The sequence below is a fragment of the Elephas maximus genome, chromosome 23 (assembly GCF_024166365.1).
Source record: "Elephas maximus indicus isolate mEleMax1 chromosome 23, mEleMax1 primary haplotype, whole genome shotgun sequence".
NCBI classification, from domain to species: Eukaryota; Metazoa; Chordata; class Mammalia; order Proboscidea; family Elephantidae; genus Elephas; species Elephas maximus.
The window spans coordinates 5,163,491-5,171,442 of record NC_064841.1 but is presented as its reverse complement, the minus strand read 5'-3'; the positions used below and the strand labels follow the sequence as shown (position 1 = coordinate 5,171,442).

Genomic DNA, 7,952 nt, shown 5'->3' with positions numbered 1-7,952 from the left:
GCATGGGGTCACCATGAGTCTGGGGCAACTTGACAGCAAGTGACAACAACAACAACAAATATGAAGTATAATGATAAATGAAACAAATCTGCCTTAGAAGAAATACAACCTTCGAAGCAAGGATGGTGAGATTACGTCTCACATACTAAAAAAACATACTAGGGACGTATTATTGGGGGAATCAGTCCCTGGAGAAGGACATCATGCTTGGTATAGTAGAAGGTCAGCGAAAAAGAGGAAGACTGTCAATAAGTTGGATTGTCACCGTGGCTGCAACAGTGGGCTCAAGCATAACAACAATTGTGAGCATGGCATAGGACTGGGCAGTGTTTTGTTATGTTGCACATGGGGTCGCCATGAGTTGGAAGCACCTCGACAACACCTAACAACAACAATGATAAACTACTCTCAAAAACCAAAAAACCAAACCCAGTGTCATTGAGTTAATTCCGACTCATAGCAACCCCATAGGACAGAGTAGAACTGCCCCATAGGGTTTCCAAGGAGCGCCTCGTGGATTTGAACTGCCAACCCTTTGGTTAGAAACTGTAGCACTTAACCATTACGCCACCAAGGTTTCCAAATTCTAATTGTAGAGACCCTTATTACCCAGCAGATCAGGAAACAAAGTTTGCTTTAAATGCTACATCTTTGTGGAAGAGGACATAAAACTTGTACATGATTAAAATCAAAGATGTAACATTTTTACATCCCAGGCATCTTTATTTTTTACACCTATTATACATGAATCCAAGGAATTTCTAGAAGCCCCTTTCCATTGGTTCTTACCAAGCATGCTTCTCTGGGTGGGGCATGTTGGAGTTTCCGTTAAACTCAGGTACCTTGCTCTTTGGTTTCCTTCTTTTTCGTCATTTTCCTTCACATGTTTTAGGAAGCCATCTCTGCTCTTAGAAGACTTTGTCTCATGTACTTTGGAGGTGTTATCAGGAGGGAACAATCCCTGGAGAAGGACATTATGCTTGGTATAGGGTCAGTGAAAAAGAGGAAGACCCTCAATGAGATGGATTGACACAGTGGCTACAACAAGCATAACAACGATTGTGAGGATGACGCAGGACCAGGTAGTATTTCATTCTGTTGTACATAGGGTCACCATGAGACACAACCTACTCGATAGCACCTAACAACAACAACATCTCAGCTCTTAGAGTGTTTAATATGCTCAATACACACATTAATTCTCTTGGCAGGAATCTTGCCCTTAACTTGTTTGTCTTGCCATTAAGCTGTTTGTTTACAGTAATGCCAACAGCATATGGGGGTAACATTGTAGACTTCCAGTTTTGCCACGGCAATGCTTTTGGGACATTCTTTTTTGAACAGTGCCCATTCTGTCGATGTCTATGACATCACCTTTCTTGTAGATTCGCAAGTATGCAGTCAAAGGAAGGGCTCCACGTTTTCTAAAACGTCTAGAGAACATTTAAAAGCACCTCTCCTCTTTCCCTTTGTGTTCATCATTTTGGTGAATTACCGCAAGAAGGTGGTTCCAGCTGAAAGGGCTAGCCATGAATGTATCTCTAAATTAACAAAAGGAGACGCAGCCTAATGCCTTGCAGAGGTTTAGACAAGCTTCTGTTCCCGTGGCACTGTCATTTCACTTTTGTGAAATGGGAATATTAGGTTGACAGGTGTGGGAATTCTAACATTCTTAAGTGCTGGTATAATCTTCTGGCACTAGAAAAGCAGACCTGGAGAGGCATCACCCACTTTTGTCAAATGTGGTAAAAGCCCTCCATTAGGTGAACTAAAACTACTCATCCCATCCCTCATCACAAAGTAATTTTTAGTAAAATTATGTATGTGCTAGTCACCATTTTTAGTTTTTTTTTAGTCACCATTAAGACGTCATCTAAGTTCCCTGAGAGAAACATTCACACACACACACGCCAAATCACAAATACCTGGAAGGCTCTTGACAGTCCCTTGGACTTGAAGTGTACCTGGTAACCATTCCCTGACTTAGCAGTTTTCAGAGCCTTAAATGCCAGTCTAGGCAAGATTCTACTTAGCAATCTGTATTCACGTTTATTCCCTAAGTCCACTCCTTTTGGAATAGCTACTAAAATAAATAGAAAAGTACTTAGATAAACTCTTATGATTATCATGGTCTAATACTGTTAAAATGCAACCTGTGGGAAAACTTAAGAAGAAATTACATTTACATCTCCAATCAATGGGCCAGCGTTGTGGCTCACTTTGTCATCAGCCAGTCTCTTGCCTTCACTCATCTCCACCTTTGAATGAATATTTTTAGACTGAGGTGGAAAGGATTATTTGCTATAATCTGGCCTTAATACTGTTTTGTGTATATTTACATAGTTGCACTGTGAGAATTGGAAGAAAATAAGACTGTTAATAAGGACTAATACCTCTACAATTCCATAGGAAATGTACTGAGTTTCAAAGAATTTATAGAACTTGAAGCAATCACCTACGAGGAGTGCTTTCCTGCTAAAGGTCTGCCAACTTTACCTTGATTGTCTTTTAAGTCTGGTGAATTGGGAGACTGGCTACCCTAAACCTTAGTTCTTCTGAGACTACTTGGACTCCAAAAGGCCTGAACAAAACATCAAGGCAATGAGTGATGGGCAGACCAGGTCAAAGTCAAGTTCTTCTACAGTAACTCATTCTTTTAATGGATTAGAATAAATCTCAGTAGAACCACTTAAGTTTAGCTATTTGGATAAATAATAAACAGAAGTTTGGGGATATTTTCACTCAGTTTTCTTCTATAAGAGACAATAAAAGTACTAATTTCCATTGAGACAGAGATATTTCATTTGCTGTAATAATTCTTATATGACACCCCTGAATTTTTTAATACCCAGTATTCTTACTACTAAGTCCCTGGGTGACACAAGCAGTTTGCAATCAGCTATTAACCTAAAGGTTACTGGTTTGACTCCATCCAACAATGCCACGGAAGAAAGTCCTAAAGATCTGCTTCTGTAAAAATGACAGCCAAGAAGACTCTATGGAACAGCTCTACTCTGTAACGCGTGGGGTCAACATGAGTCAGAATTAACTTGATGGCAAAGGGTGTCATGGATTGAATTGTGTCCCCCCAAAATATCTGTCAACTTGGCTAGGTCACGATTCTCAGTATTGTATGATTGTCTACAACTTTATCCTCTGATGTGATTTCCCTATGTGTTGTAAATCCTATCAACTACGATGTTACAAGATGGATTAGCAGCAGTTATATTGATGACGTCTACAAGATTAGATAGTGTCTTAAGCCAATCTCTTTTGAGATATAAAAGAGAGAATCAAGCAGAGAGACATGGGGACTTCATACCACCAAGACAGCAGTGCCAGGAGCACAGCGTGTCCTTTGGACCTGAGGTTCCTGCACTGAGATGCTCCCAGGCCAAGGGAAGACTGATGACAAGGACCTTCCTCCAGTGCCAACAGAGAGAGAAAGACTTTCCTTGGAACCGGAGCCCTGAATTTGAACTTCGAGCCTACTGGACTACGAGAGAATAAACTTCTCTTTGTTGAAGCCATCCACTTATGACATTTCTGTTATAGCAGCACTAGATGACTAAGACAGGGTAAAAACCTGTAAGATCTGGTAACAATGGTCTCAAGTTCCTGCTTGCCAAAAATCTGCTGTGGCTGAGTAGCAGTTTCCTGCTTCAGAGGGGGCATTTTTTTTTCCAAATCCTCACAGTCTCTACCTGGCCAGTTTGATTCTTTCCCTCACCTGAACCCAGCAGGCATTTGAGTGTAAAAAGGGGAACCAATGAAGAAGAAAGGCTTCAGATACGGGTGATTCATATTTTGGCTTATGCTGATGTTGTTGTTGTTAGGTGACACAGAGTTGGTTCTGACTTAGTGACCTCGTGCACATCAGAAGGAAACACTGCCCAGCCCTGCCCCATGCTCACAATGGATGCTATGTTTCAGCCCATTGAGGTAGCCACTGTGTCAATCTATTTCATTGAGGGTCTTCCTCTTTTTGGTTGGCCTTCTACTTTACCAAGCATGATGTCCTTCTCCAGGAACTGGTCCCTCCTGATAACATGTCTAGAGTACTTAAGATGAAATCTCACTGTCTTCACTTCTAAGGAACATTCTAGCTGTACTTCTTCCGAGACAGATTTGTTTGTTCTTCTGGCAGTCCCTGGTATGTTCAATATTCTTCTCCAACACCGTAATTCAAAGGCATCAATTCTTCTTTGGCCTTCTTAATTCAGTTTGAAAATTAGTCAATTTCTTAGAGAAACTTTTAGAATTTGTGGACTTCATGTTGGAAAATGCCATGTTATAGAGTACTTTCCTGACTTTAGAATACAAACATATGAGTTTTAAAACATATAGATGATCTTGTTTGAAGGAAAACAATAAAAAAGAGAATATTTTTCTAGAAGCTCCAAAGTAAATATGCTCATTAAGCCAAGAGGAACTAAATGTCTATTTTTCAAATTTGGAGAAGGAGTGGGGGAAATATATGCTAACAAGAAAGTCATTATCTCCTCTTGGAAGGGAAGAGAACCCCAGATGTCACTCTCTTTTCTAAACCTTCATCAGATGAAAGGAAATCAGCAGCACTTGCTTTACTTACATTAACTTTTTATCCAAAACCCCAAGAATCCTGCATAGTGGTGATCCTAGTTCAAAAAACTATATCCTAGGTTAGTTTCTCTGCTTCTCCATGCTTTGACTTATTTTCAAGAGGCATCTGTCTTGGATTTGCTCTTGCATACATTTCTTAACTTAACGCTAAGTAAAATCAGATGAGAAAATAAAATCAAGTCATTGTAAAAAGAACTCAAACCCTGCGCAAGCCTTTAAACCTTCTTACAGAGCCTACTTTCATTTTCTAAGGCCTGAGTCAAAGAGAAGAATTATACTATTTTTTTTTTTTATACCGCATGTTTTTTATTTTCTTTGATTTACTCTGCAGTTCAAATGTATCTAGAAATATCAATTCTAACAACAATCCAAACTATGTAATATCACTTTTCTTGAGACTGGACTTTAAATAGATTGCTTTAGTCTCTTTGAGTTTAATGTAAACCTAGGCTGTAGACAGACAGGCTCTGTTTTACCAGACAAGACCTGTTTTCGATGTGAATTTCAATGGATCTGAGCAGGAAGAAGCCTTCTGCCTGTTCACACAGTTGTCACTGTTCTCTATTGTCTTGTGTGGGTTCTGCATCTCTCAGCTTTGCTACCTGTCCGGCACCAAAGCCACGTGAGATTGTGACTCCTGAATTAACAAAGAACGCACTATGTAGTGCTCACCACAATCAAATTAGAACCAGATTCTGAAAGAGAGTAAAAACTGTTCCATAATCTTTAATTTAAAAAGGAATTCATGGATTTTAGGAAAAAGACTGTCGGTTGTCTTTTTTTTTTTTTTAATTGATACATGACCAAGCTGAGATGATATTTTAGAAAGATCTAAGGAAATGTTTTGGAGACAAATCCAACATCGTCACATTGATTCTGACTCATGGACACCCCATGTGTACAGAGTAGAATTGCCCCATTGGGCTTTCAAGGCTGTGGCCCTTCAGAAGCAGAACTCCAGGCCTTTCTTTTGACACGCCTCTAGGATGGACTAGAACTGCCAGCCTCTAAGTTAGTAGTCAAGGGATTAACCATTTGCACTGCCAGGGTCTCCAATTTAAAGACCCCAAAAAACAAACCAACTGCTATCATTTTAATTCCAGCTCATAGTGACCCCACAGGGCTTCCAAGGCTATAAATCTCTGAGGAAGCGGACTGCCACATCTTCTCCCACAGAGCAGCTGATGGTTTTGAACCACTGACCCTTTGGTTAGCAGTTGATTGCTTTAACCACTGCACGGCCAGGGTTCTTTAATTTAGATTTAGTGCTTCTCAAACCTCAGTGTGCATCAGAATCACCAGGCAGATTTCTGGGCTCCACCCCCAGAGTTCTGATTCAATAGTCCTAAAACAAACACACAAACAAATAAGAAAATAAGCCCATTGCCTTCCAGTCGATTCTGACTCACAGTGGCCCTACAGGACAGAGTAGAATTGCCCCATATGGTTTCCAAGGGGTGGCTGATGGATTCGAACTGCTGACCTTTTGGTTAGCAAACTGAGCTCTTAACCCTGCAGCCCAAGAATCTGCATTTCTAACAAGTTTCCAGGTGATGCTGATTTTCCTTGTCCAGTTTTGAGAGCCACTGGAGTAAGAAATACCCAGGGACTTGAAATAGTTATTTTTCAAAAGAAGGTAACTAATTTTGTCAACTCTATTTTTCAGGACACACACACACATATTTACACAGACTTAATTCTCTTTACTAAATGGTTAAAATTCCTTTAGACAGAACTTCATGTAAGCAAAAATGATAGGAAATTTCTGGAAGTCAATAATAGAACATTTAGCAGGCTGTGAGGGGATGGTTTGGAAATGTGACTAGTGTGGGAAGTTTTTATAAACAGACACACTGACTTTAGAAAAACCAATCTTGACCTCATCAACACCAAAGGCCATGGTGGTTAGGGACACTTATTTACAGGGATGATTCATACTTCACATAGATAAATCACACAGATCTGGTTGGAAAAGAACTATTTTTATTAACGTGCTAGTAAAAAAAAAAAAAACCCAAGTGTCTGTCAGTTTGTTGTACTGTGGCAGCTTGTGTGTTGCTGTGATGCTGGAAGCTATGCCACAGGTATTCAGATACCAGCAGGGTCACCCATGGAGGACAGGTTTCAGCTGAGCTTCCAGACTAAGACAGACTAGGAAGAAGGACCTGGCAGTCTACTTCTGAAAAGCATTAGCCAGGGAAAACCTTATGAATAGCAGTGGAACATTGTCTGATATAGTGCTGGAAGATGAGCCCCCAGGTTGGAAGGTACTCAAAAGATGACTGGGAAAGAGCTGCCTCCTCAAAGTAGCATCAACCTTAATGATGTGGATAGAGAAAAGCTTTTGGGGCCTTCATTTGCTGATGTGGCTTGACTCAAAATGAGAAGAAACAGCTGCAAACATCCATTAATAATCGGAACCTAGAATGTATGAAGTATGAATCTAGGAAAATTGGAAATCATCAAAAATGAAATGGAACGCATAAACATCAATATCCTAGGCATTAGTGAGCTGAAATGGACTGGTATTAGCCATTTTGAGTCAAACAATCATATAGTCTACTATGCTGGGAATGACAACTCGAAGAGAAATGGTGTTGCATTCATCGTCATAAAGAACGTTCCAAGATCTATCCTGAAGTACAACGCTGTCAGTGATGGGGTAATATCCAGACGCCTACAAGGAACACCAGTTAATACGACTATTATTCAAATTTACCCACCAACCACTAGGGCCAAAGATGAAGAAATAGAAGATTTTTATCAGCTTCTGCAGTCTGAAATTGATCAAACATGCAATCAAGATGCATTGAAAATTACTGGCAATTGGAATGCAAAATTGAAAACAAAGAAGAAGGATCAGTAGTTGGAAAATATGGCCTTGGTGATAGAAAAAATGCCAGAGATCAAATGATAGAATTTTGCAAGACCAATGACTTCTTCATTGCAAACATCTACTTTCACCAACATAAATGGCGACTATACACATGGACCTCGCCAGAAGGAACACACGGAAATCAAATTGACTACATCTGTGGAAAGAGACCATGGAAAAGCTCAATATCATCAGTCAGAACAAGGACAGGGGCCGACTATGGAACAGACCATCAATTGCTCATATGCAAGTTCAAGATGAAACTGAAGAAAATCAGAAAAAGTCCAAGAGAGCCAAAATATGACCTTGAGTATATCCCACCTGAATTTAGAGACCATTTCAAGAATAGATTTGACGCATTGAACACTAGTGACCGAAGACCAGACGAGTTGTGGAATGACATCAAGGACATCATCCATGAAGAAAGCAAGAGGTCACTGAAAAAACAGGAAAGGAAGAAAAGACCAAGATGGAT

The 7,952-nt window shown here is 40.0% G+C and overlaps 1 pseudogene; it reads right to left on the bottom strand.

The window, feature by feature from the left end:
- Positions 1 to 738: 738 nt before the first annotated feature.
- LOC126066221 (60S ribosomal protein L21-like) lies at positions 739 to 1,485 on the bottom strand (annotated as a pseudogene).
- Positions 1,486 to 7,952: the final 6,467 nt, after the last annotated feature.